Genomic DNA, 18,036 nt, shown 5'->3' with positions numbered 1-18,036 from the left:
AGTAGATTGTTGCGCGTTTTATTCCAGACCTGTAGACGCGATGGGTCGTGACGTGAAAGGTAGTTTTAAATTACGGCCGAAGATAAGCGGCTTGGAGCGAATTTGCAAGGGTTGAGGGAAAATTGGAGTGATTAACCACGGCAAGTTTTGTCGCCACTAAAACTTTACTTTGCTGACAATAACTCGCCCATCGGCTTAAAATTCGCTGCGATTTCATAAAGTTGTGTACTTTAACTTTAAGCCGAAAGTGAAATTGTCCTCTACGTAGTAGGTTGACGCGTTTTTGGTAACAGTTTGATAAAGGTTAGTTTAAATATACAGGGTTAATATTAACCCCCTATTAACTTTTTAATGGGCTACACAAGGAAAACTAAACTCTGCACACCTCTATATAGCATAACAGTGCACTTTTTTGTCGGTATCCCAATTTCACCCAAAACCCCAAAAAGGGTTAATTTGGGGGTAACTCCAAAGAAATGTTAATGTAAAGCCCCATCAAGTGAGACCTCATTTTAAAGGCCTTTGGTTTAAAAGAATATCGGTGAAAACTAGAGGTCTCTATCTCTACCCATTACAGAATGGAAACCATTTTTATTTTTCATCACCCTGAGAGACCTCAAGTAAAATATACATCAATATCCCCTATTAACGTTTTTGTAGGTTATACCAGGAAAACTAAACTCGGTATTACAGTAACAAGAAACTCAAAACTACTTTTTGGTCGGTACAACAATTTTGCCCGGGTGACCGAAATGGGGTATTTTGGGGGCAGCTCAAAAGTGTTAAATATAAAGCTCAGTTAAGTGACGCATCATTTTGAAGGCCATTCGTTTAAAAGAATATCACAACACACGATGTGCATTGTTAGTTAGATTTTTTTTACTTCACTAAAAATGTGTAAAGCAGGGCCGGGCTGAGGCCTAGCGTCCTACGGCGTTAGGTGGGATGTAAAGAGATTACTGTAATAAACGGCCTAAGTTCCTTTTTCCAATTAATTAAAGAAAATTATAAACTATACTTAAAACTAGAGTAAGGATTGGATTATGACAGACAAAGGAAATATATTTTTTATACATTTGTGACGTATATAATACGTAAATAAGAAATGTTTATCGAACCAATGTTGCAGATTGAATCTACGATTTGTGCCCACGCACTGATAACAAAATAAACCCTAACGTATAATATATAAATTATATCTTACACAAGTTCATCATAGTTGTAAAAAACATATATACATACGAAATAGAATGAAAACAGACTAAAGCTTTGTAACAGTTTTCGTACAAATAGCAAAGAAACAGCAAATTATACATTTAAAGTCTCAATATAACCGTTTCACGTTGGATCTTAATACGATAAACCATCCCTGGTGCAAGAATCAGATATATATTCCAGAGGCAAACCTGCCCCAGGAAGAAACATTTTGTAAATAGCAGAATGCTTTCAACCATCTACTTTATTCACGTGAGTTTAACAGAAAAACATGGATCTAATTATTTCCGTAACCGATACTAGGGGTTTACGTAGTTACTATAATATTGGGAAATTATTCAAATATTTCTCAACAATTAGTTGTAGGCGTTAAAACGTTTACGAAAATCCAATGGACGTTAGAGGAAAAATAGCTTGGCATATGATTGTCAAGTAGATTGTTAAGTAGATTTTTACATTTTAGTAATTGATAGATTGTTAACCTTGGTATATACAGTATACAGGGTGATCAACTCAAGGAGGCCACCATTGGGATATCGGAAACGGTAAGAATTAGAGAAAACTTTAAATGGGGGACATTCCTTTATTTTTTGTGGCAGTTAAAAATATGATTTTAGTTTTTCAAAATTCAGCCGCCATTTTCCAAAATGGCGGCCAACTTTGAAATTTCTTATGGAACACCCTGTATTTTATCATGTTTTCGGATAGAACATGCAATTTAAAAACTTTTTTAATCTTGACATTTTTTCGATAAACCCACTCGTTTAGGAGTTACAGCCTATGGAAAAATGACTTCCGGTGTACATTTTACATCATGTAGCTCCAAAAAAAGTAGGTTTATGGCCAAAATGCGAAGAGAAAATAAGTCAAATAAGTCTTAAAATTGCATCCACAATTCAAAAAGTCCATAAAATTCGTTAAAAATATTAATTATATTATTTAAAAATGGCGGCCATTTTCCAAAATGGCGGCAAACTTGAAAAGTGGAAAACTGTGTATTTTATGGTCTTAATGGAATGTGGATGCAATTTTAAGACTTATTTGACTTATTTTCTCTTCGCATTTTGGCCATAAACCTACTTTTTTTGGAGCTACATGATGTAAAATGTACACCGGAAGTCATTTTTCCATAGGCTGTAACTCCTAAACGAGTGGGTTTATCGAAAAAATGTCAGGAATAAAAAAGTTTTTAAATTGCATGTTCTATCCGAAAACATGATAAAATACAGGGTGTTCCATAAGAAATTTCAAAGTTGGCCGCCATTTTGGAAAATGGCGGCTGAATTTTGAAAAACTAAAATCATATTTTTAACTGCCACAAAAAATAAAGGAATGTCCCCCATTTAAAGTTTTCTCTAATTCTTACCGTTTCCGATATCCCAATTGTGGCCTCCTTGAGTTGATCACCCTGTATATCTACCAATATGTTAAATATGCCAACATCTTTCAACGAATTAACTCGTTGGACGTGTAGCTACAAAAGAAGTGCCACCCACCATGGTCAAATAGTTATCTTTTGCCATCTAAAACAGAATATTACCAAATAGAAATTTGGATTGATGATTTCGTCTGTAGAATTTAGTCACCTTTATGTCACAAATACTAATTCGTGCTTTATGTCTAGTACTGTAATATCTAGGACTCGTCAAATACATACACACACACACATACACGCATTAAACGCAATCGTCCTGATAATCAAGACTCGAAACTCTCGAAAACGGCTGTATCACTTTTGTTCCGCGGTTCAAGGCTAATTTCTTCACATCACTTTTGTTCCGGGGTACAGCAGGTAGATTTTGGGACCGGCTGAAACATAGCTTTTGTTCCACGGACATCTCTCTTGTTCCACGAGAGAGCGGGCTGTACTCTCCTTCCCCCAAATCCTCTCTTTCTCCCTCCTCCTAATTATTTCTTTCATGTGTGCTTTAAAACTCGTTAAATTATCCTTTACTCCTTAGGAAAAAAATCTATAATTTTTAACAATTTAACCTAATCTAACCCTACCTAACCTAACCTTACCTAACTTAACCTATCAAAGAAAGAATTAGGTGGAGAACGAAAGATAGGACTTGGGGAAGGGAGAGTAGTACGATACTTTACATCATAATACACAGAGTAAATAGTAGATTTTAAACGCATAACACAATTTATTTAGGACATAGCATAAATTATAATATTTTTATATTACAGAAAATAAAATAGTTGCACGGTAAAGGGCAATCTTCCAGTATATCAACTCGAATGGAAAGTACCTGTTTCTGTGAGGTATGATGTAAACATTGTTTACCATAGTATACCGTACACGTGTTTTGTTGTTGTTTTTCAATAATTAACTTTGTTTAATGCTCATCAAAAGGATTATAAAAGGTCCTTCAAACACTTGCTACGTAGCTTGGTAAGATAACTTTGATAAGGTAGCTTGTTGTTTGTATCTTTTCTGTACGTGTATGTGATAGAAGGATATCATGTTACAGTAGAACCTTGATAAAAATACTCTCATAGGGGTAAAAAAATAGGACTTGTTATCAAGGATGACTTCTTATCGAGGCTAGCAATAACATGTGATTAGGGTTAAATAATTTCAAGGTAATTTGAAAATCACCCTTGTTATCAAGGGTGACTTGTTATCGAGGGTCTTCTTATCGAGGTTCTACTGTACAACTCATTCTGTTTTATTGGTTATTTCAGACATTAAAGATGAAACACGATTTCATTTAGCCTAGTTATGAAGTATAAAAGTCTGTAGAGAAGTAATAATAGTACAATAAGTAGAGGATAATTTGATTTTATGTTAGTTAAAAACTAATAACGCAAGTTTTAATGGGATTTCCAATGTTTGCTCAGCAAAGTTGTTGCTATCGCCCTAGAGGGGTTTATAATATTTTAATTGGACGTTTTTTCACAGTTACAGCAAGAAGTTAATTTTATCTGAAATACTAGCTGTAACCCGCGGGCTTTGCCCCGTTTAACTTCTTAATTTTCAACATGAGCTCGTTCGCATGGCTCAATCACGTCCTGGTTGAAGTGCGTTCGCTACGCTCACTCACCTTTAGGTTGGAGCTCGTTCGCTGCGCTCACTTGCCTTCAGGTTAGCTCGTTCGCTACGCTAACTCGCCTCCAGGTTGAAGTTCGTTCGCTACGCTCACTCACCTTTTGGTTTGCAAATTAGCTGTTGTCATAAATTAAAAAAAAATAATAATAGTGCTGCACCCTGTTGGCAATCCTTGTAACTTTAAAGCTATTGAACATCATAGAACAGAACCAACTTGTTTAATTGAAACAGCTGATACGATTCATTAATTCATTTTAAATATGAAAAATCATAAGGTTAACATGGGAAACTCCAGAGCCACTGGGGCGGAGCCCAAGAGTCCGATCAGAATAAAAACAACTCAGTTTTCCTATTTAATGCCTAAAGAATTGGTGTACCAAATTTCAGCCTCCTAGGTAAATGGGAAGTGGGAGAATTAGTGATGAGTGAGTGAGTGAGTGTGTCAGTGAGGGCTTTGCCTTTTATAATATTTAGATTATTACCCAAGTACTGTACTGAGATAACATCGAAAATAATTACATACAGTTCCAGTTGTCCAGGTATATAGTACTTCCAAACTGTTCATTAAAACAATATAGAAAATATATAAAGTACTGCCTTAGAATAAATTTCATAGTTTTATGATTTGAATAAAATATCAAACTGATGATATATTTTAAAATATAATTTTTGTACGTAATTATCATTAATGTCTGAGTTTTTTTTTTTTTTTATTTATTTAGGCCTACACAATTAATAACAATCATTGATTTTGGATATACCACCGAACATAAGAAAAGTTAGAACAGAATCTAAACACTAAATTTAAGAATATAAAAACAATTTAAATGCATTCCACAGAGGCTTCGTACTTAGGGGCTAAATAACTAATTTATGTCGTAAATTACAACCTTTTACCCGAGCTAAAGCGAAAGGACACGTTATAGCAATATGTGCTCTAAAGTCATGCCAACTATCATTGTAACCAAGAGATGAAATATTATTTTGGCAGTATATTACACTATGAGAGGCTTATTCAAACTAGTTATTTTAAAATAAAGTATAAGTAATTGGGTTAGTATGATGAAACGAAATTTTTTTCCGTATAATTTGTATTTATGAGCCAGAAAGTCAAATCAGTGATAATACCGTTTTCATTGGAAACGCAAGTAAATACCTCACCTATTGTAAAATCTCAAAAGTTATGCTACAAATTGCATATTCTTATATGCATATCCTTACCTACGATATGTAATCCAGGGCCGTGACATCCTGACTTTATCAGGTAATTCTAGACGGCAGTAAAGAAAAATTTTAAATATGTTTGAAAAATGTATTAAAAAGTTATTTATTAACTAGCTCGTAACCCGTGAGTGCTTGGTCTAAAGAGTCTTGAGACAGACCAAGCAAGGACCACACTCAGTCAGAGTCGTTGAATTTATTAAAAAATTAATTAGCTTCTTTAATAATGAAAATAATAAAGAATAATAAGGGTACAGTGTACTTCAGTGTATGCTTACCTATGTAGTTCCAAAATGCAATAAACTAAAACTGTTTGGAATAGGTTGTAATGGTTATGAAAATAAATAGTTATGAAAATAAATATATAAATTTCGAAACGTTCAATGTATCTGACAAAGACGTACTATGAAAGTATCTTCAGCTGATGCATTAAGGTGATATAAGCCCACAAGGGAGTACGTTTGATCTATGCGTACACAATTGGTATTCAATTATATTAATTAGCCTGATCAGGCAATGCATCAATGAATGCTGCCAGACGTCTGTATGTAATGTGTTTAACTGATGAGGAATCAATTTAGGAAGTTGCAGTCGGCGACCTAGTTTCTGCGGTTGGTAGAAACGTCATCAATGTAATTATGAGAGAAATGCGTCGGATACTTGGAAATAGATGCATTGAATGGTAAAAAAACTTTACGCCATACTACACTATTTTAACAAACTTCCCATGCAAGGATTTAGTCCAGAAAACAGCTGTTTGCCGCCAGCTTAATCAAATGGGGTTTCATTGCGTACTACTGTACTGTAATGAGTTTTGCCGGACACCAATCAGCTGATTATACTGTATTTGGGTGACAATGAGTGGTTATAACAAAAACATAATTTCTCTTAGAGGTTATGACTAGTGATTTTTAGTCCTTTTGTTGGTGGTAATATATAAGGATTTGAACGGATTTAGTAGTATGGCGTAAACTATCGTATGTCACTCGTCCAAAATACGTTTACCAGACTCGTATGGTAATCCCGTACTCGACTACGTCTCGCACGGGAACGACCACACTCGTCCGGTAAACACTCATTTTCAGGACTAGTAACGTAATATACTATTACGCCACACTACATTATTTTGACGAACTTCCCAAGCAATGATTTAGTCCAGAAAACAGCTGTTTGCCGCCAGCTTATTCAAATGGGGTTTCATTGCGTAATACTGTTCTGCAATGAGTTTTACCGGACACCAATCAGCTGATCACACTGTATTTGCGTGGCAATGATTGATTATAAACCAAAACATAACCTCTTAGGGATTTTTAGTCCTTTAGTTGGTGGAAATATACAAGGATTTGTACGGATTAAGTAGTATGGCGTAAACTATCGTACGTAACTCGTCTAAAATGTGTTTACCGGACTCGTATGGTAATCCCGTACTGGACTTCGTCTCGCACGGGAACGACCTCACTCGTCCGGTCCACATCCTATTAGTTATTAAATAGATAAAGGTATGTATTTATAAGTCTCGAGTAAGTTATACCGTTTGTGGCGTTCGTTTTGGTTCCCATATATCAGCAAAACGAATGTTTACAGATAGATCGTAGTAGGCCTATATGTGTTAAAAATTATATCGTTATACACCTTAAATAAACCGTAACAAATTTAGGGGATTTGAAATAAGATATTTTAAAAATATACATTAACGTACCCAAGAATTACAAAACATACCATACATATTTTAAAGTTGTCACCGAATAATTTATAAGAATGATAAATCTATTGTAAGGAAGTATGTTTAGTCCTTTGTAAAACAAAGTACATTCAAGACAGTTTCTGCAACTCAAGAATAATTAATCCTGTATTTTCATTAGCAGTGCTGACTTATTAGACTAGTAACTTTGATTAAAGGCAACAGTTACCGTATTCTGTTTCAAGGTTGTATTTTAGTACGATTAAACTGAGATAAAATGTGTAATGGAAGAAGTTTGCTGTTTACATATGATGTAACATATGTTGTAACATGTAACAGATGTAACATATGATCTGCTAACATCCGATCAGATTGTCTAGGTAAAAAAATTGGTTTTGCAAAATCTTTCTCAAAATGTAAATTGAAAGAATGTCAAATTCTACCTTTGACTATTAATACAACAACCTACTTACTGTGCTTGACTTTAATCAAAGATAAAAGTCTAATTTACTTGTTTGAATATAAACAAATGCATTTTGTTATTTAGTAAAACTTCTAAATAATACTGCTTCGTGTTGTACTCTGCAGTTAAATCTAACCTATAATGTACGTTTGAACTTCGTCTGAATGACTTCTTTATTAGAATTTTTGGTCTTGGTTCTAGTATACGAATTTAATAAAATTCAGCTTTCTACACGGTTTGATAAAGCCACACTTACACTGTTAACATAAGCTATACTATACATTGTTTTCATAACTGAAAATAGACCTCAACCCATTAAAATGTTCCTTAACCGACATCTACACATTCAAGTACTACCAAGACATACTCAAAAATAAGATTAAGATTTTTTACAATAGGGAGATTTATCTCATTTCAGTATCTAATATCAATTATAATAATATATTATCACCTTAACTGCATACACTAGCCATATAACTCATCGTACTCATATATTTTATGTGTTTGATATACCAACTGGCATTGGTAAATCCCCGATTTAAGCGGTTCGGTTGGATTACCGAATAACTTTACCAGTATGTAACTAATACCATCTAATACAAGCCAAAGCCGAAAAACTAGCGAAGGTTGAAAGACACTTTTCGCCCAAGTGTTGAACTATATTTTTCTTCACATCACAACATTATTTAACAAACTAAGCTAGAAAACGAAAATACTCTTCATATAATGATAACCCCTCAACACGACTTCCCGATTCTTTTTAATTTTGCTGATGCAAACAATCAGCTGTTTAATAGGTGATGCAATCATTTTGTCTGTTATAATTACGAGCTGTTTGACCCGTCCTACGTTCGGGAATCGAGTAGTCTATTAAAACTGTATATAGTGTGACAATTACTAATTCAAGCATAGTTTAAGCAGTTCAAAATGTATAGTAAAAAAACTGCCAAAATGAATTAAAACATATGATCATTGTTATTTCCTCAAAAAGTCAAGTAGTAAAATAATTTTCATAAGCTTTATTTTGATGATTCGTGAGCTTCGATTCATATACAGTACAGCAATGGTTATAGAATCTTTCTTATTTCCAATGACAAAATCACAGAGTAAATAATTACCTCATAGTTCTTTAGAATTTTTTTTACTCAACCAGCTGTTAGTTATAACAAATTATATTGCACTAAAACAAACTAAATAATTTAAAGATTGCTAAGAAAAAATTAGAACATCTAGTATTTTACTATGTATATTTAAATAAACTCTCATCCTCTTACCGAATAAATGACCGTATAAATAATTATAGCATAACACATCGTATAAATAAGTCATTTCATTTCACTACGAATGCCATTTCATTTTCATCCAAATGCTGAATTTTTGTCGAAAACGATGAATGTTTACAGCTGTTACGTTAAGCAAATGGTACTTACCAAAAGCTAGGATTGAATGTTAGCGTCGGCTACTAGACTTTTTAAAATGTTAAACTTAATTTCTAAATAACTGAAACCCTAAACTAAAATTATGGTTTCGACATTCCCTAGTTCTCAAAATTATCTTTCTTTCAACACAAAAATCCGTCAAGTGGTTGATTCAGAATCGTGAAATAAAAAAACCCTGTCACGTTTTAATAAATAAGATTGTTTTAGTGTACATTATACAAGCGATATGTTGAACTATAGACAATAATGCAACAATAAGTTACAACTAGTTTAATCAATAGATACATAATTTTTATACAAGCGATGTTTACCATCGAATTTTTAGACTGAGTTTACAGCAGCACTCTTTTGCTCCAAAGTAACTAAAAAGGAGCTCCCCAGGGGGTAAAAGAGCTACTTTAAACCCTCAACGCATGTATTAGAAACGCCTGTTTTTGATGCAGTATAACAAAAATCTGTATTAACGTAAGAGAATGAAACGTAAGAACGTAAGAAAGTGTATAAATCCACCGACATAGGTTTTAACCTAAGGTGGTTATTGTTCTTTTTCTTGTGTAAATGTATTTTTGTGTTTGTTTGTTGTATGGAAAAAACAATAAAGATTTCTTAAAAAAAAGCATTCTTACCAATATTTACAGGGAGATTATTGTTATGTACTAAAGATTCAACATAGGCTATACCTTAATTTAAAATATTAATAAGGTGTAAGGAACTAAAATGGCACAAAAACAAAATGCTGTGTAATTGAACAATTTAATCAAAGGATAATCAGTAGTCCTTGAAGGCATATGAGAGAGGTTGCATATCCGAACGAATTACACCACCAGGCACTCGGTGCAATAGTAAAGAGTGTCACATACACTCACATTTCTTAACGGAAATTTCAATTGAAACAAACGAAACCAATTTCTGCATATCACATACAGATTGGATTCTGTTGTACCGTGAGCGTTATTGAAATACACTTTCATTCAATCCTCTTGAAATTTTGTTGTTACATAATCACATTGGATTAGAATTCAGTTCGGGAAAATGTGTTTTATTTTACATGTTTATATTGTCGCACACTTTTTCGGTGTTAATTTTTATTTGGTGTTAGGAAAAAACGGAATGCAAGATTATTCTTGATGGTTTTTAAATACGGAAATCATTCTTACCTTGCTCCGTAACAGCTTATAAACCCTATCTATATAGACTATTATTGCCCAGTTTCTTAATTTAGGATGACATAATAGAATGAGCTTCTTAAACAATATTAGATTATTTCTTATTTACTTTTCATTATATCATTGTTCATGCGGACCAAAAATATGATATATTGATAAGTTTTTCTTTCATTTTAACACTTTTAAAAAGTTAATGTGTAAAAATAAAACATTGCCGTACCTATTTAACATTTGCCCACTTTGTTGGGGGCTATATAATTGTACAAAGTCTATTTGTCACTGTCAAAAATACCTATGAGTGATTGGAGAATCTACACCAACGTAGTAATCCACAATCAAAAATATAAACGTGACTTGGATATATTATTCTTTGAAAAGCATATTAGACAATAAAACAATCCATGTTTACATTCATTGAGAGTTAAAATAGGCGCATTTGAATATTAACATTTCATATATATTCCATTTGCGGTACACTTTTTTTAAAACTTCCTACCTTGGAACAAATACATAATGTAAAACATTACATTATTTTCATCATATTTTAAACATTGTTTGAATTACTTAAATGTGTAAATTATGCAAAAACTAACACACATTTGTCATAATTTGGTTAACCTTAATAAATAATCGTTCAAAAACATAAGCAAAATATATATATTGTGAGGGTTGAATTTCTTATTCCGTAACATCCCCGGCCCAGGACACGAGGTCATTATTTTAAGCTGTCGAAGCCAGTCGCCAATATCCAGGTTTTTATCAAACATACTCCCCGGTTCGGAAGAGCTTTTGTTTCGTCTTCTGCTATAAATATCTTTAACAAGTTCTCCATTTTTCTCTCTCAAAAGATTCAATAAAACCCACTTATTGAAATAAGGAAATACGCCCACCGCACCAAACCTGCAGACTAAGCGAACATACATTTGCCTAGTAGAATCTTCCCTAAATTATCGCCTTAAATGGTCAGTTTTATTTTATACTTAAATAACACTTAACTTACTTAATACAATGTTTTTAATGAGTTATGTGTTTTTTTAAACGTTAATAGTTTAGTATGAAATAGACAAATTTTCCCAAATTTGATGAAAATAAAATTATTATCTGAACGGATGGTGTTTTTGGACGACTCTTGGGACATGAAAACGAAAACGAGAATCGGTCCATATCTTTCCTTAAGACCTACTGTAATATCTTAAATACTATTAAGGTAATTCTTTAAAAATTTTAAGTTGATTGAAATAATCTTTTTATAAATATATTATGCCATCGATTGGTATAGCAAATAAATGCGCAGCCAATGGCTAATAGTCAACGTAGTCAATCAACCGATTTTCAAAGCAGTTTTAATGCTTTTTCATTCTTGCATCTCTCAACTCTTTAAAGACCCTGTGTTTAGCCACTGGTTTATCAAAAACGCTTATTAACTTACTTCTGTTGTTTACATTTATTTATATAATGAATTACAAACTAGATCGTTTTCAGTCCAAAGTAGTAGTATACCACAGATGGTGTTTGAAAAATAGAAATTATTAACAAATTTCTTGAAAATAAGGTTCTGAATTGCAACGTAGAATAATAATTGGCGAGTAGATAAGCCGTTCAGAATCAGGTCATTTATACGGGTCTTGCTCGGACGCAATCACTTGATTGGAGTGGGTGAAAATTGTAATCAACGCGTAATGGCGGGGTTGACTCCACTTCACTTGGCTTAAAATCCGAGTAAGAATTGTCAAGGTTGGCGATTATATTATAATCTCACACGAGCTGTTGGCCCGTCCTACGTACGGGAATTTAGTAGTCAACTAAAACTGAAGTTATGTCAATATTTCCATTTCTAATCCAAGCAAAGTTTAAGCGGTTAAACTTTTATTGTAAACAAAAACATGCCAAGGGGAATTAACATTGTTATTTTCCTATTATTCCTAAAAAGGTCGAACAGAAAAATAATTTGCATACACTTTCCTCTAAAGACTCGGGGGCAGAGCCTCAATTTGTATACATCAGCGGTATTTATTTCCTATAATCAATGGCAAAATCACAGAATAATAAACTTTCTGATAGTTCTATAGAATATTTTTATATTCAACCAGCTGTTAGTTAAAACAAATTATATACACTAAAACAAACGTAAAATTTTAGAGACTGCTTGAATAAAAAAATTAGATCATCCAGCATTTTACCATGTATATTTAAATAATCTTCTATCCTCTTACCGATTAAATTAACGTATCAATGAATATAGCATTACACATAGTATTAATAAGTCAACCCTATGTATGCCATTATTATCCAAATGCTGAATTTGTGTCACAAACGCTGTATGTTTACAGCTAATTATAGTTATGGCTAATTATATTATACCAAAAGCTAGTTTAGAATGTTAGCGTCGGCTGGTAGACTTTTTTTAAAATTAAAACTTATTTTCTAAAAAACTGGGACCCTAAACTAAAATTATGGCTTCGACATTCCCTAGTTCACAGAATTATCTTTCTTTCAACACAAAAATCTTGAAAATCCGCCAAGTTTGTTGATTCAGAATTATGAAATAAAAAAAACCTGTCACGTTTTAATATTAAAGATAGATATGTTATTTTAAAGAAGTGGATATAATGTTTTATTCAAAACCAGTTACTACTTGTAGCATTAAAATGTATAAATCAAATTATCTTTACAGAATAGGTACAAGAATGTTGATTCCCTTGTTTAACAATTTGAACTTAGGTGTTAATTTTTAGGGAGTAAGCTATTACCGTATGTCTCTGGATAAGACCTGGGCCCGGGAACGATTTACTTTTTTGTTTCATGACGAAATATAAACAGAAAATCAAAACAAATGGAAGAAATACCAATAGCGTTTTACTGCGTGAGGAATTAGACAAGTCTGTGAATTAAAATCTTTGGTCGGAAAATGAGAACAGGGTTTTTCGAGGTAAAGATAGTTTTTGTTTTTTTTTTCTTCAAAACATACAATATTTAAATTGATCCCTTTGTCATTTCGAAGAACTGCAAAAAATAATTTAGTTTGTTCAAGTGTTTTAGAACGGTTATTGGTTACGGAGAAAACAAAAATATTAAATGTAAAATTCCTATCTTATCGTTATGGGGAATAGTTAGACCGTAGTAGTTAGCTTGTTAGTGTATATATTTTGATAACACTTGGAAAATGTTTTTATTTTATACTAAGCTATTTATATTTCACCAAAAATCACACTATGGCGTTCCTTATAGCAGCAAAGCTATGTACTCTTTAAACAGTATTTAAATAGATTGAAAATAATAAAACCAGGCTAATGGATATATGCTTAGTCTGCAGGTTTGCTGTAGTGGGGACATTTGATATATTAGGATTACATTTAGGTAGGGAATATTTTTGCTGAATTGCTGAAGTTTAGAAATATGTTTTGCAACAGGTAATACACTGTATAGTGATTTTTTTAACGTACTCTACAGTTTTTAAGCCTTATATTATGCGATATACACAGAGGGGATTAAATGTTGAGCTTTTGGTTAACTCTAAAGTTTCCATGTTCTAAGTGTCTGAGATTAGAAGATGCTAGCAAAGTTAAAGTTTGGGTTACAACATGAAACAGTTGTGTGTAATTTTATAATCTTCCACTCAACTCGAAAATATTTGTTCTTTATTTTATATATAAAATATATAAAAGATATATTTTATATCTGTGCATATATTTCTCTGATTTTATATTTATCTTAATTTTTTGTAGGGGTGGGGTGGGGTTGTATGTAAACTAGTTAAATAAATTATTGAATGTAAATAGCGTTCGTACAACGGACCGAAATGGTTTTGCTGCTCTCAATCGTTTCAAGTTCTCGACTTCGTCTAACTGAAGAACTATCTCGAGCCGGCAAAACCTCATTTTTGGCCTTAGATTTGAAGTATACTTATATAGATATGTATATAGAAATATGCTTATATAGATTTCCTTTAGACGATCCATAAGGTGGATGAATATATTGTATAACACACTATCAAAGGTTTTATGTATTTTTAAGGTGGTGTGTACGTGGGCAAGCAAGTCCAAACATGTGTGGGTGTGATGGAAAGTGTTGGTTCAATAGGTCAATGTGTAAGTGGGTAATAACACTTTCACGAGTAGTAAATTATTTAATATTAAAGAAATAAAGTGTGTCTAGACCAGATCAAAATAATAAATTTGTATTATATTTTTTTTTTTTTTTATTTGCATACGCAGTTAAGAAGATTTCTATCTATTAAAGACAGATTGTGTTTTAATATTTACTAATTGTGTACTTTCATTGAGTTGATTTTCGGTTTTCAGATCGCATTTAAATGTTAAGATCTGCGTATGTACCTGCATTTAAACATTTCACAATGTTTATTTTTTGGCAACTATTTTACACTACAACAGAATAAGTGTAAAATATAGACTAAACTATTTCTTTCAAAACAAATTTGCGTTCAATCAATGCCCGTGTACTTACGTGTATATTATTCATGGCACCTACCTTAAAATGGTGTATCAATAAATCCAGTACTTAACTCCCTCAACTTAACAAGATCCCAATTCCCAAATACAATATATAATATAATACAAATACAGCTTACCTTAAAAAAAAACAAAAAACCAACATAAAATATTAAATCAATTAGTGAACGTTAAAACGGTATGCTTAATTTACTATGGCGTTTAAGCAAATAGACTAATTATTACAGCTGGAGAAAGTAAGATAACGAAAGAAAAACACCAGTCACAGTTAATCATTCCAATTTGTCCACAGTACTTTGCAAATCGTGGCTAATCCGCTTATCTTGGTTCACACTCTCGAATTTGCGTTACAACCAACGTTACGCCGGAACCTCATGGACTAAACCTCATCTTCTGGTGTCTTTATATTACAAGGAACTTACCTTGATTGCACCTAATAGTAAATATTTGCCTTACCTACCTGACTTTACAAAACCTGTTATATTAGTTACCTCAAAGTTAATGGTTTGTTTAAGGCAAAAACCATCTTTAAAAAACACTATTGTAGTTGGTTTAGATAAAGGTATATTTCAGAACGCTTATTTTTAATATGCCATTTTAGTTATATTGTGATGTTATATGTATATAGTCCTTATTTGTGTCCACCGAAAACGTTTTACATTTAGAATTTCCTTTTGTGTTTAACCGGGAAAGAATCGGGATTAAAATATTAACTGATATAAAAATTGCACAAAATACCATAAATGTTATGTATCAAATTGTTATGCTTTTTTATATTGTACACACAGCATTATGACTAAACACCAGCTATTTATTTAGCCATGATTAAAATTTTCCAGGAAAGGAAGGATGGAGTCCAATTCAAACCATCAAAAAGCTACTGCCTATCATCAGGATTAAACATGAAAGTCTAACCAAAGTAAATTACACCATTTGGCCACATTCAAGCATAAATTATATAATTATTTGAATAGTTTTGTATTTTCCTTATTTCGTATCGTATTATTGGCTATATTTTGTTTTATATTACATCGAAAATCCAATAAAACATGAACTATGTTGTAGATCACAATTCTATTTCATACTACAAAGGTAAATGAAGCTACACAGCTGAGTGTGAAGATCATATTACCAATAATGGTTGCACAATATGCAAGATCTTTTAGGACGCGATGGATATAAAGAGGCAATATGGAGGCATACGTCTCCATTACCTGGCAGTAAGCCTTGCCAGGTATAAATATAATTCTTTCTTGAACCCCGCCTGTGTTTCCCAAGGCTTTATGACTGACATTATGTCTTCTTTGTCAGACTTTTGTGTGGATGGTTTGTTTATATTGTATATGCCTAGTGATAATGTAAATAATAAACCAGCATAACAGAACATTTTCCCATTTTTTGTGTATGATTGGTACGATTATCCAAAACACATAATACTCGAAATATAACAACTAAAATACGTCTTTCAATACTATCCGATATATTTACACGGTAACGGTAAACGTATTGGTCTGACAAACTTGGTAATCCAGCCTTGTAATTCATGAATTTTGGGCCGTTATCTATACAATGATGGGATTTAAATCGTGTAGAGAAAAGTGGATCGCGTCTTTCAGTCCGGGTAGATTATTGTCCTTGATTTGAATATTTGTAAATTGCACTTAATTAAATTAAAAAGGCCTACCTAACTTTTTCTAGCATTAACTTGTAAAAAAACAGAGAGGCATATACAAACGTATAAATGACAATATTCAGTGATTGAGATACAGCTGTTGTTGTTCACTGATTAATTGTTTGTATTCATTCAACTTTTTTTAAGTAAGGCTTCAGTAAGTTATTTGATTGTCGAATAGCTAAGAGGTAGGCTTCAAAAGTTGTCTTTTCTAGCTAATTATACAGTTATAATTATTTGCATTAATCAAACGCGTTTGTGAACACGGCATCCTTTCGGTATTAAGAGTAAACTACAAGACTCTTTCAGGTCTCATGAGTGTTCGACTATCCGTCAACTATAAATGTCATTTTTTTAGATGAGAATTTTAAGCAGACCCTTAATTGTGAATAAAATGTGTTTAACAATCATGTCTCATCTGCATTATAAACGAAACTAATAATCATATAACTTATGGTCGTCTACTTAAAAATAGACCACGAATATTTTTAGTGGGTATTACCCTAAAAACAAAGATACAAGTTTATCTCCGTGGAAGTGGTCATTGGACTGCAGATGGCAGGACACGGACAAAACATGAATATTCAGAGCTTCACTCTAACAGCTATATCTTCGACTATATTTTAATCTCTTGATTTGCATGCGACTTGATAATTCTAAGTATTTTATAAGCACTTGGCCTACGCCATGAAAGACCGGATCCTTACTAAATTATTGGGCATTATCAAATTAAACAAGAAAACGGATTTTATTTCATATAATCTGCAATGTGGTGACGTTTTTATTCTGTTATCTAAGCAACAGTAGATTTATTAATATATTGTACCTATGTTATTAATATTATTTTCCAACTATTTTTATATAAAGGGTGTTTATATTGTAAAATTGGACTACATACCATTACCATTACCACAAATATCGCGACTGAAAAGACAAGTGAAACTTTTCACTGAACATATAGACCTAAAGACCAAAGACTAGCTTTTAGTAAAGGGAGGTATTGAAAACAGAGTTATTGGATTTATATTAACTATTTAGAACTCAAAATGTATTTAAAACAAAATTATGAGCCTTTAAGAAAAATAATAAGAGATTACTTTTTAAAAATAAAATTTTTGAAACCTTTCTTCATGTATATATTAGAACCATCTATAAAATACCAAATAGGCAGCCGGTCAAACAATGTTATCATTATAATAAAAGCTAAACAAAAATTTAATTGATAAACAATATTATTAGAATTTTACATGAGGATAAAATACATTTTCAATTTGCTTACTGACCAAAACATTAAAATTTACTTAAGTAAATATATGAGTAATAGTAATAGTATAATAGTAATATATGAGTTTAAGATGTAGGCCTACTTAATCAATTGATGAAATAGCTACCTTCAAAAGCACCCTAGATCAAAAACATTTTGAGGAGTTGCATTTGAAGGAGTAATTTGGCAATGCTATTATATGATAATAATATATCAGTTTTCTACTCAATCTAGTATTACTTTTTTCTTCTCAGCTTTGTCATTCTGTGATTATTAATTTTAATTATGATTTTCCTGGATACGTTTTATTATGTCGACATTTAAAGCTACAAAACTGTTTAGTCTATATCATTTTTGTTAAAAAAGCAACACTTTATGGTAAGGAAAGGTC

Source organism: Macrosteles quadrilineatus, unplaced genomic scaffold, assembly GCF_028750875.1.
Source record: "Macrosteles quadrilineatus isolate MER2022 unplaced genomic scaffold, UCM_ALF_1.0 Scaffold_3__2_contigs__length_128488019, whole genome shotgun sequence".
NCBI classification, from domain to species: Eukaryota; Metazoa; Arthropoda; class Insecta; order Hemiptera; family Cicadellidae; genus Macrosteles; species Macrosteles quadrilineatus.
The sequence above is the reverse complement of the archived record's forward strand: the minus strand, read 5'-3'. Positions refer to the sequence as shown.